The sequence below is a fragment of the Melozone crissalis genome, unplaced genomic scaffold (assembly GCF_028551555.1).
Source record: "Melozone crissalis strain CALT ecotype California unplaced genomic scaffold, PUWL_Pcris_2 ptg000019l_1, whole genome shotgun sequence".
NCBI classification, from domain to species: Eukaryota; Metazoa; Chordata; class Aves; order Passeriformes; family Passerellidae; genus Melozone; species Melozone crissalis.
This window is the reverse complement of record NW_026535797.1, coordinates 5614543-5627569: the sequence shown is the minus strand read 5'-3', so window position 1 is coordinate 5627569 and position 13027 is coordinate 5614543.

Here is a 13027-nt window from a genome sequence, read left to right as displayed (position 1 = left end):
CTGCTTAGTTGTAGGCGGAAGGTTGATGCTGCTTCTTGTTTCATTTTCATCAGCAGCAGCACTGTATGAGAATACACAATGTCTTGTAACCTTTTGGCTGGCCCAGCTTTGGGAGCAGCATTTGAGGCATTCTAGAAGAAGAGGTGTGAAAGTTCAGCTGCCTGCATAATTCCTGCATGAACTCACTTCGGTGGCTCATTGCTCATGCAGGGTTACATTTCAGCTGAGGACACAAACCTGACATCATGTAACAAAAATACTTAAATTGAGGAAAATCAGTGTGGGTTTTTAGAACTGAGCTCTCCAAGCAAAGTCTGTGGGAGTTATAAGGCCTTATCTTTTAATGGTTTCTCTTAGTAGACCACTAAAATAATCCAAATCAAAACCACCTCATTAACTGAGGTGGCTCAGTGGAAATTAGGGTTATTTACAGTATTTACAGGCAGCTGAACAGGTGCTAGATTTCTAATCCATGTCATCTGCTGCTAATGGGGCCTGATTCATGTTGCATTATTCAGTGTTGGTCAGAGTAGGTGGAGTCAAACTGGATCTCAACTGATGGGCTTCTTTTAAGAAGCAGAGCTGGAGGTGGAGCTGCACTCTGCCAAGTGCTGCTTTAGGAGTTGATTCTTAAAGTCAGTGCTACTACTGCAGAGTTAGGTACAACTCAAAACAGTGAGGTTTCATGCTGTGGCCTAATAAGGGAAAGCACATTTGGCTGCCCTGGAGCTGCCTAGCACAGACTGGTGCTCTGAGTCATAGCTCTCGTTGTTTCCTCTCTTGCTCAAGCCTCAACTGCGCCCAGTCCAGTTTATATGTCTGGACACATCAGCGTAGCTACAAATCCTGCAGGAGGGCTGGGAGGAGGGAGTGGCCAAGGAGGAAGCAGCTCAAGATTCCCATCCATTCCCTGGGAGCTCCTGACTACTCTGTGCAGAGCCTGCTTGCTGCCTTGACTCGGTACCAAGGGGACAGGAAGGGGATTCCTCCTCCTCTGCCTTTGCTGGATGGTGGTACCTGCTCTGTGCTTTGGCCCTGGGTGGCAGCTGCAAACTTGGCTTTGGAACTCAGGTAGAAAGCACTTAGGAGTTTAAAGCCATAAGAATTATGTTACATTAATTCTCAAGTACAGCTGTGCACAACAAACAGCAGCTGTGCTGTTGAATGCAAGGTTTTGAAATACACAGTGCATTTGCGGTAGCCATTTCAAAAAATTGAACAAGCATTAAGAAATGCAATTTATTCAAAAGCAAACGATCCCCTGTCAGTAAAAGGCACTGATTCAGCTCATTTGAAAGTAGCAGGAAGGATTTGAAAAGCCTGTACATGGAACCACAGTAAAAGCTTAGGCTATTTTCTGATTGCACTATCTTGTCCAGCTAGTGCTATTTTAAATGCCAGTAGTGGCCTGTTCTCTATATTTAAACCTCACAGCAGCAAGGCATTGTGTTTCCTGTAAATATAGCACTTTGACTATTTATTTACAGGCTGCCAAACCACGCCATGCCCCGAGGAAGGGGCAGCAGCTCCATTGCCCCCAGCAGCAGGGTGAGACAGGAATTGCTGTCTAATTCCTCTCCAGAGGGAGGGACAAGCCCTTTATCTGGGGTCTGTTTTGCTTTCCAGCTTGATGTTGGCTCAGCTGTGTTTGCAGGCAAGGTGGGGAAGGAAAGGGGAACAAACCACACTCCACCCAGGAGGCAGGAAAGCAGCACAGCAGTTTGTAGAGGCAGATTCTGCCCCTGCACCTCGGGTCAAGGTAAGTCAAGGAAAGCCCTGATCCAGTGTCCTCAGGGAGGGTCTCTCTTTTAAAAATAATTACAATTTAAAAATAGCTTCTGCTGGCTGGCACACAGCTGCTGAAGAGGACAAATCTCAGTCAAGGTATGTTGATGAGAAGGTTTTAATTTGCTACATTTTCAGTCTCCTTAAATGTGCACATCTTGATCTTTTTAAATATTCAAGGAATCAAATGGAAGGCACTATATCATGAACTCAAATAAAACATACACAAATGTGGGGGGAAATTGGCTTAGACTAAAGGCCGAGTAATGGGCAATAATTTCTGTGCTTTTGGTCCTGTTGTGTCTAAGAAATAAAATGCAGATGTCCTAGAAACAAATCTTAGTGCTGTAAAAGTTGAGTATCATAAAATTTTGGGTTTGTTACAAAATCCAGCAGTAAAACAGCTTTTCTGACAGAAACAAATCCAGCTTTTCTGGGCCACTTGGGTAAAGGAGGCCTTCAGGAAAAACTAATCTGAGCTCAGCACTCCCTGTGGAGCACAGATTGAAGCCAGAAGTTAACCATACAAAATACCATTTCCTGCAGCCTTACTGTAAATATTAAAACTCCAAAGCCAAACTTCTTTGGGTAGATATAGTACTGCCATTAATGAAATATGAACACAATCATTTCAGCATTTAGCAAGCAGTGGTTTTATTGGCATTGTCACCTATTTATGTGCAATGGTACAGGAGAGCCAAATACAAGTGTGTTTATTCTTTCTTGAGATAAATCTTTTGCTTAAAGATAAATGGGTGACTCTGAGATCCACTGGCCTTTAAGACTGGACAATTTGGGTTCCTGAGCTCTGCCCAAAGCACACATCCATGGGATTGTGCAGGGGATCAGTCCCTGTGCCTGTGAACCACGAAGGGACCGTGGATGGTCTGTAACACTAGAGACCAGTGTAACTGAATGCCAGCCCCTCTAATCCAGAGCAAGAGTTATTTTAAGATGGGCAAGAGGCTGCTTACAAAGCAGGGGAACACACCAACCCTCACTCAAACACCTTTCCAGGATCTATAAATGTGCAGCTTAAGAGAATAAAGAGGCTAGTTCAGTTGTTCCTGCTGGAATTTCCACTCCAGAAGCCTGGAAATCTGCATGAGAGGAAGGAACAGGTCCAGCCAGCCTCTAGTTTCCACATGTCCCTGCACCAGCAAATTGCAGGGCAAGCAGAAGTGGAGGATCTTACATTAAATTTCAGACTGTAAGAAGAAAAGCACATCTGCCACACATATTTCAGAAAACAACTCCAAAAGGCATTGATCTGTGAGGACACACTTCATGTTTCAGAATTAAAAATGTAATCTGGAGTTCTTCATCCCGGGTTCTTTACATTTGACATCTATTCAAGGATTGTGCAATGTTCTCTGACGTGTGCCACAACAAACAGAAATCCCTGATAGGGTTTACACTAAAGATAACGTTGTTGGAAGTCTTGGGAAAAAGGCTGGAGATAGAACAGAGATGAAAATAATTAACTATTTCTAGTTAATTATTTCATTTCTAATATGGTGCCTATGTTAGGAGTGAGGTGAGCAGGCAAGAAAATGTAACAAACTTTGAAATATTACTACTTACATCTATTCAGTGGATAGATGATTAATCTGACTTCACAAATATAATTTTTGAGAATGGGGGGGTTAGCTGAGTTTTGAAACAGTAAAAGAAATAGCCTGAATTTAGCAATAATAGGGTTATGGAACTTAGCCTGTTTTTTACTGTGTTTCTGCAGCCTCTGACAGTGAACAGATGAGATTTGCAAAATCATCCACATGGGTTACTTGAAGCCCTGATTTATTGCTTTTCATCATTTTGTGAACTTTGAGTTCTCATCCATTTCTGTCTTGTCAGGAAAGCTCTGTTCCTTCCATTTGCAGAAATGAGCAGCGTCTGGAATAATTCCCTTGTGTTTCCCACAGGGCTGGCAGGCAGATAATGTGGTTTTTTTCTGCAGCCCATACTGATCTGTGGCAGAGAATAGGAGTTGTCAGCACTCTGGCTTGCCACTCCAAGTGCACAGCTCAGATTGTAAAATCTGTTAGTGAGAGCCATAATGTTTAACCCAGTGTGAGCTTGCCTATTTTATTGAAATCAGGTTGAGATGAAAGCAAGGAAAACTTAAAGCAGTTTTGCCCAGCAGCCACACATGCAGCAATTTTTGCTTCCAAAGGACTGATGAAATGATAACACACATTCCCAGGTGGGCATTTCAGGTGTTGGTGAGTACTTGGTCCCCAGCACCTTCCCTTGTATCACAGTTGATGATGAGCTCCTGTCTCATCTCCATTCCTGCTTTCCCCAGCTGCCTTCCCACAACCATGAAATGTTTCTTTCCCTTGACCTATTACCACTTAGAAAAAAGAGCAAGACAAAGCATGTAAAGATTTCTCTTAAAAATTTAGAGAGTTTGGTCAAAAAAAGTGCTGGGAGTTTAACTCCAACTTTTCTCATCAATTAAGAGTGATCTTGACCTTGAGCCAATAACCTCAAACATTTATCAAAGTTTCTGCATGACTGCATATCCAGTATAAAGCCAGCTCTTAAGATGGAACATGCCTGGAAGAATGAAAACAAGGATCAAGGTAACTATAAATCAATCCAAATTGGCCTTCTCTCCACCCAAGAGTGAAATCATCCAATTTGCTTTAAAACTTTGGAAATTTGCACTGTGGCAGATGGAAGCATCTGCTGGTGCTGAAAGTGCACTGAAGCACTACCAAATTTAAAATGGCCTTATTTGTTTCATTTAGTTCCTAGGGTTGTTAACTAGAAATCTTGTGCATCAGAGGTATTTTTTCATTCTAAGGAGTAGTTACTTCAATATGCTACTCTGTGACAAATAAAAGTATGAAGGACAAATAAAAGGACTGAAGTTTAGCTGTATGGATGTATTAGATTACACTGAATAAAGGATATAAGGTAGGGTTGGATAACAATATCATAAACAAATAGTGCTGCCTAGAAACAGCAGGCATAGACACATTAAAATATTTAAGGTACCTTTAATATTCACTACCTAGCAACAAGTTCCTGATTACTTCAAGGAGAATAGGCACTACTGGAGAAGGCAGGAATTACAGCAATTATTATTGTTATACCTTCTTCTTCCCCTCAGTAACAATTAGACACGTAACTCCTGTTATATAACATACAATTACCTGCGTAGGGAATCCCTGCCTTAAATAGTTTGTGCTTGACTATGCTAAGAAACAGACATGATTGTGAAATTAGAGGATGGGATTTGATAGAGCTGCGTGAGAAGCTGCATGGCTGAGCTCTGGTTCTCCTGTGCCTCAGATTTATGGTGAGAGCCCAGCAGCCCCTCTGTGTGCACATCCCTGGTTTGGGATTGCAGTCAGAGTCCAATATACCCAGCTGAGAACTGGGGCAGGGCGTGGGTCTTGATGCCTCAGGTTTAGCTTTTCTATTTTTCAGATTCTGTGCTGCTTTAGTGTGTGGGGCTGGGCTTCATATGAGGGGACGGTGAGCTCTGTGCACAGAGCAGGGAGACAAAACAATTCCTGCTCCAGCTGGAGAAGTAAATTCTGTAAATTCTGTAAAATTCTGTCCTTGGTCCCTGGGGACAAATGATCCAAATCTCAGGCCCAAGAGCATAAACACCGTGAGCTGAAGAGAGAAAACCAAGAAGGGTGGGACTGCATGGGCTAATTGGAGAATTAACTCCAATATGCAAATGGAGCAGAACTGATCAAAGTGAGAGACCCCATGACCAGTCGTGCATTTTGGGGCCATTTTACTTCACCTGGGGTGTGGCCCTGGCTGGGCTCTTGTGCTGCCCCAGGTGTGTCCATTGAGGCTTTCTAATAAATCCCTGCTTTATTCTTTAGCTCTGCCCAGTCTCTGTTCTAGGTCAGCCCTCACAAGGCATCAGTGTTGCCTCCTGGGATGCTGCTGATGTCACCTCACCCACCTGAGTGTCCCCATGAGGGTCCCAGCGTGGCACTGCCACCTCCCTGCAGCACCACTGCCCCTCCCAGGCACCAGCATTTCCTCTGCTGGGCTGGAGAAGCAGCAGGACCACAATGGAAAATGATTTCCTGTAACAGTGAAGGGAACTTTCCCACCTTGCCTGTGCCCACCGTGCTGACAGGACGCTCCCCAGCGGTGTGGGCAGGCTCTGGGGGATGCCTGCATTCACAGGGTTTCTTTCCAAAGCCTATAAAAGGTGTCAGGTTTGCATTGGAGGCCTTGGGGTCCTGCAGTTCTGGTTTTAACAAACAACATTGACATATCCAGCATTTTAACAAACACTTTCAGATTTGACTTCCAAGCTGGGTTTTGTAGAACACTGCTTGCACATGACACTCTGTATCTTCACATAAAACCAATAAATATTTCCAGTCTGGATCTACATGAACATAATTACCCCAACACAGGCATTAGAGTTTGTTTCAGTTTACAAACCCCCCAAAAAGCCACTGGCTCATTTCTACACCTCTTTATTCCATAACCACAACTCTAATCCTCATTCCAAATCTCAAAATCACCCACAATCCCAATCCATCAATCTCAAAAGAAATACAAGCCTGCAGATTCAGAAAGAGCAAACCCAGAATTTTTCCAGCAGCTCTTCTGGAGTGAGCACAAGCAGCAGCTCTTAATTTCCTGTGGGCTTGAAACTGAGCACAAGCTAACTGAGGGAGAGGATGGTAAATTGAAGTGAAAAAACACTGGGGGAAGGTGTGGTTTCCAATACCTTGCTCTCAGTGACACCTGCTTTGAGATTAGTGAGCAGGTCAGCGTTGCTGTGACGGGCCTGGCTTTTCTACAGGAGAGAATGAATCAGCCAGCTGCAAAACCAGGCCCTGTATCAGTGCTCACCAGAAAAAGCTTGCAAATTTTACTCACTCACTTGAATTTTTGGTTTTTATCAAGCAAGGAATGTAGAATTGAGACATATCTTTATTATATCTAAGTGTGTATTGTACTTTCCTCTGATAAATCTGATAAAAGTTATTTCTTTAGCATAAGTGATGCTTTCTTGGTTTAATTAAAATTAAACATGCATTCTCAGATTTTTACAGAGGGGTTTAAAGCATTTATCTTTATAATTTATTCACATTTTGCACCATCCAAGCTACATCACCAAGAGGGTGAAATTCTCCCAGTGTCACATGGTGATATTTTTACTTTTTGTCCCTCAGTTTTCCATTGGGAGCTCTGCATGAGTCCCCAGTATTTGTTGATGAAGCCTGATCCATCGGAGTAATCCCCTCCTGCTGCTCCTTTTCCTGTAACTCTCCTCTCAGGGGCAGGGGATTTAAGGAGCTTTTTGTGCTGACAATTTCCCCTGTCGTCCCTGGTGGATTTTCTGTCTCAAGGACTGGACAGCCAAAGCTGTTCAGAAATTGGAACAGAGCCTGATTACATTTATGTAAATGACAGAGCAAGAAAAGACTCAATTTTTGTATTAGCTCAAATGGACATTTCCAGTGTGAGTCAAGCAGGTTATCTGCAGAAGGCACAAAAAACCAAAACCCCAAGACTCTGTCAAATTTAAAATCTTGGCAAAATGTTGGCAGAACAAAACCCCAATAGTCTCAAATTTAAAATCTCAACTCCTGAAGTTCCTTGGGCTTGACCTGAGACACTTGTTCCTAACTAAGGTGCTTTGTTGCATGATGCTCTGCTAAAGGCAAATCCCACTCGGTGGAAGAACCTAACAGTGCCAGTGAGTGGTAATTAAGCACTCATCATACAGATTTTGAGATGGGGACATTCAGGTTAGATTTCAGAAGAAAATTTTTTCAGTCTCTGGGTTCTCAGGCATTGGGAATTGATTGCTCACAGAGATGGTGGAGTCACCATCCCTGGGGTGTTCAAGAGGAGCTGGGTGATGTGCTTTGGGGTTTAGGGGTGGACAGCTGGGCTGGATGATCCTGCAGGTCTCTCCCAGCGTTGACAATTCAGTGATTCTGTGACTGTGACAATTCAGAGATTCTGTGACTCTGACAATTCAGAGATTCTGTGATTCTGACAATTCAGAGATTCTGTGGCTGTGACAATTCAGAAATTCTGTGACTATGACAATTCAGAGATTCTGTGGCTGTGACAATTCAGAGATTCTGTGACAATTCAGTGATTCTGTGACTGTGACAATTCAGTGATTCTGTGGCTGTGACAATTCAGAAATTCTGTCGCTGTGACAATTCAGAGATTCTGTGACAATTCAGTGATTCTGTGACTGTGACAATTCAGTGATTCTGTGACTGTGACAATTCAGAGATTCTGTGGCTGTGACAATTCAGAGATTCTGTGACAATTCAGTGATTCTGTGACTGTGACAATTCAGTGATTCTGTGACTGTGACAATTCAGAGATTCTGTGGCTGTGACAATTCACAGATTCTGTGACTCTGCACCAATAAATGGTCCATGAGAGCTCCATGAGCATTAACCCAGAGGTGACAAAGTCACTTTGCCCGGGTCCCCCGAGGTTCGGCGCTGTGCGGGGACACTCCCAGCTCTCCCGCCCATCCCGCCCGGTCACAGCCCCTCGCTATGACGTCACAGCCCCGCAGTGACGTAGGCGGCGGTGGCCGGCAGGGGGCAGCAGCGCCCCGCGGATGGCGGCGGACCCGGAGCCGGCGGGTTTACACCAAAACCGGGGCTGTGACGTCACCGCCGCACCGGGACAGCGACCCGCACCGGGACAGCGACCCGCACCGGGGCACCGAGCTCCGCACGGCGGGACAGAGGCGGGAGCGCTTGTGCCGGTCTTAGGGCACGTCAACATCATTATGGCTCAGGTGTTGCTCTTAGAACCCTCCAAAAACTCAAAACTGCAAAATAAGAGCACGATTTAAGTACTCCCAGTGCTTTGTATCAGTTATTTTTACTTATACAGACTGGGAAGATGTACTGTGAGGAGCAGCAAGATATAAAATTTCAGCCCTGCTTTTAAATAAAGTGCTGCCTGAAGTGAAAGGTTAGGCTAACAATCTCCAGAGGTCTGCTGGCCAGCATTGGAACACTTTGATTTCTGAAAAACCCATTTTGAAAGGGCAAGATATTAAAATCCCAGTCAATCTAGTCAGTAAATGTTTCTTTTGGTGAGGGTGCTCCTGGTCAAAGCCAGGCTGGGTCAGAATTCACATGAGCCACTGTTCCCTGAGAGGAAGTGATTGCACATCCCTTCAGAGGGACTTATGTCACCTAGAACAGCTGCCAAGGAGCCACAAACCTCTGACCCTAAGGATTGCTTCAGTTTTTATGATTTGAGAGCTGAGACAGACTTCTCTTGAACAAATTGGGCTGTAAGAAGAGGACATGTAAAAGCACAGAGCAAAAATTGGTCTTTGTGTGACGGAGTAGTGACCACACAATCCAATTATCACAATTGTTGGGGATTATTTTTCACCTGATTTCCATCTCAGGGAACTTTGCCTGCTCCTGGTTGTTCTTATGTAGTCTTTTAATTACCTGGTTCCAAAGTGCTTTCCAGTCATGAAATGCTCCGTGGCATAGGTCATGTGCCCATTATTCCAGTTTACAATAGCACAGGGAATTATTTGAGTGTCAGTTATATAACTCAGTGGTGTTGATTCCCAGTGCTCCCCAAATCCTTTCCCCACAGGCATCATGAAACCGTGGCAGGACAAAAATTTTTCATTTTATCTTTCTTAAACTTAATCAAATATATTAAACAAAACTGATATTTAAAATTACACACTCTGAATGAGAATCTATCCTATTACCACGGTTGATTTTGTTAGTATTAAATTGTGTTTGTTTTTGGAGGCTGTGTTTGATTAAGAGTAGGACAGGAGCTCCTATTTTTAGGATTGTTAGCAAATTTAACTGGAGTTTATGTTTATTTTTTTCACTGTAATTAACATTGCAGCTTGAGGCAAATCAAATCAGCCAAACAGAACAATTGCTTGTGTGCTGCACCAGCTGGTCTCAGAAACCTCATTACAAACCGATTTAGTTGAGCAGGAAAGTTATTTGGGGACTTGCTCATTTTGCTTTCTCATTTTTTGGGGTGGGTTTTTTTTGCCCATTCAGGGCTGATTTTTCATTTCTGTAAAGAGGTAAATATGTCTGAGGGGGGAGAAATGGAAGGGCAGCCTTTTTTCTCTTTTTTTTTCCCCCTTTTTCCTTCCACAGCTTACAACAGCCGCCTAGGAAAATATAAAAAAAAAGCATTGATAAGTGCTACAGAAAGAAACAAAACTCTTAAGAAGAAGGCTTTCTTTTCTTAATTAAAATGATAAATTGAGAAGCCCAAACCTTCTGGTGAAGTACCTACAGCCTCAGGGAAGTGCTGGAATCCACTGAAATGTGACAATTTTACCTTTTCTCAGGTGGCTCTGGATGCCCAAGTTCAATTTGCACAATATTTATAACAAGGCAGTGACCTCACAAGAGCTGCACACAGGACATGGCATGAAGCCCATTGTTCAGAAGGCTCAGAACCCAGCAGGAAGAGGCACAGAAAGCAAAGAGGGTTGAGTAGGATGGATGTTGCAATTTCTTGCAGCTGGCAAGTATTTGCAGTTCTGTGGGATTGCTACAGAAACTTCTACTGCTGCTTGAGAGATTGGCAGAAACTTCTAGTGTTTGACAGATCCATGCATGAGACAAGAAAGACAGGGAACGGATGAAAAGAAGGTTAAAGAAATGTGGAAGTGGGCAAAGAGACTGAGATTCATAAAAATTAAGGGTGCAGCAAATCCTTGTAGGTTGTGACTAGGAAGAGATCACATTACCTCGTTCCTGTCTTGCCTAACCTGTTCTTAAACAACAGCAGCAGTGCCCAGATAATGTCACTGAGCTGTCTATCCCAGGTCTGCTTAGCCAAATGCTTTGTTTCTAACTCATTCTTTGTTTGTCTAACTCATTCTTCCCGTGGTTATGCTCAGTAATTGTATTTTCTGGAATAAGACTTGGGATTGTTTAGCCTCAGAATGAAAAGACTCAGGGAGGAACTTCTTGAATGTGTATAAATGCCTGAAGGGGAGAAGAAAAGAAGATGGAGCTAGACTCCTCTCATGGATTTCCTGTGAAGGGACAAGAGGAAATGGCTGCAAACTGAAATACAGGAAATTTCACTTAGAGTTAAGAATTTTTATTTTTCTGTGAGCGTGGTCAAACAGTGGCACAGATTGCCCAGAGTGGGGGGGAGTCACTGTCTTTGGAGATACCCAAACCTCTCCGGACATGAGCCTGGACAACCTTCCCTGGCTGATCCTGCTGGGAGCAGAGGGCTTGGACCACAGGTACCTTCCAGCCTCCACCATTCTATGGTTCAGCACCACTGGGCAAAGAAACCAGTTATTCTTGTCCTCTTTCCAGCAATTCTTGTGTGTTTCAAGACTGTTTTCCTGTTTCCAATGAGAAACCAGTCCAAAAAATCCCTCTTCTTGAAATAATAAATCACAGCTTTGAAAGTTCAGATTACCCTTGATTTCCTTTGGCCTGTTTTCTATAGATAATTCTTAAAATGGTTGTATCAAAGTGAGTATAGGATTCCCACTGAGGTCTGAGTCAGAGCAGAGTAAAAGGATTACTGCATAGGTCTGAAGCATAATGCTCCTGTGTATTCATTGTAGTATAAATGGATTTTTTTCACTTTTTTGTTACTGGCTCCTCCATCAATTTATGATCTAGGATTACCCCAGAACTCCTGATTAACCAACTGTTCCTGAGCTTGTATTTATATGGATGATTATTACTCTTGAAAATTTTTCCTCCTCCAGGCATTTCATTCATTTCAGGTAATTTATTCAGCTTGCCACAATGACCTCCTGATGCAATCCTGATACACAGCAGGATTTCTGACCCTTCTAGCCTGATGAGTTTCCTAAGTACACTTGTTATTCCATTATTTGGGCCATGGGCAAAGGTCCAGGATAGCACCAAACTGGAGTGTGAACCATTTGTAACCACTGTCCAGGAGAAAATTCCCAAATGTTAGGACTGTGCAGGTGCCAGAAGTGGACCATATTTCCTTAGGTAGTTACAGGGAAATCACAAGGAACAGGATCAAAAGTTGAATAAAATGCAGACAAAACTATTGCCCAGGCCTGCTAAATTTTCATAAGAAGAAAGGATGTTGATTCAATCTCATGTTTATTATCTTAACTGTTCACACTTCATTGTCTTGCAGGTATTCACAAGTACATACTTTGGGTTTTTTCTGTTCTTTCTTTTCATTTAAGAAAAGATCTAAAGTTCTGTGACTCTTCCTACTTTCCTTTTGTTAGGATCAGGATGGTGGCACAGATTCCTCAATACATAGGAAGTTATAATCACCCAGTGGTTTCACAGACATTGGGAAACAATAGGAAATTAGAAACCTGAATACTTTTCCTACTTTCTGGGGCCTCACCCTCTGTCAGTTCTCAAAGGTCAGCACTTACTTCTCCAAGCTGATCATTTCTCCAGCTGGCCCTACTGGACTGATGACCCAGTGTAACTCTTGCAACAACAACACCACATGCTTGGCATTTTCCCCTCTGTAATCACTCAGGGATAGTTCTATTCCCTCCTACATCCTATATGGTGCAATGGTGTATCTGGCCTTAATAAATAAAAGGGTGCCTTGCCATTCTTCATGTGTCTCTTCCCCCAAAGAGGCAGTTGACCATTTATTTGCAGTTTCTAGGTTATTTTAAAATTTTGTTTAGGAATGCCTTTGGCCTTATCTCAGGAACATCAGGTGAAGCTGAGTCATTAGTGTAGCTCCATACCTGTCAAAGTGTTACAGCCCTCTGATTTATCACACATAGCCATAGAGCCAGGGTAAAAACCTATTACAGAAATGCAGTATATAAGTTGTTCAGATAGACAGATGTTGTCATATAATTAAAATATCAAAGTGAAAAGCACATTGCCAAGGGTTTCGCATGGCTCTTATTCCACCTTGCTCCACACCAATCTTGCTTCTCATTGGTAAATGCAGAACCTGACTGACTCCAACAAAAATACAGAACTTCCCTGATTTGTTTGAGGTATGACCATACATAAATTCTATTTTATTATTATTACCATAAAAGATAGACCTTGCTTTCATTTATCTGCATATAAATACAAATGTAAACTGCTGCCATAGCAATTTAAAACATTTTACACATATCAATATAGTCAGGCTATAAGACTTTTGCATAGTAGGGAACCAATGTTACCTTTAGTTATAAATGTAAAAGTGTGGTGCAAAGAACCTGCTGTGTGTTCAAGGACAAGGACTCACACTTTCAGATTTTCAATCCTCT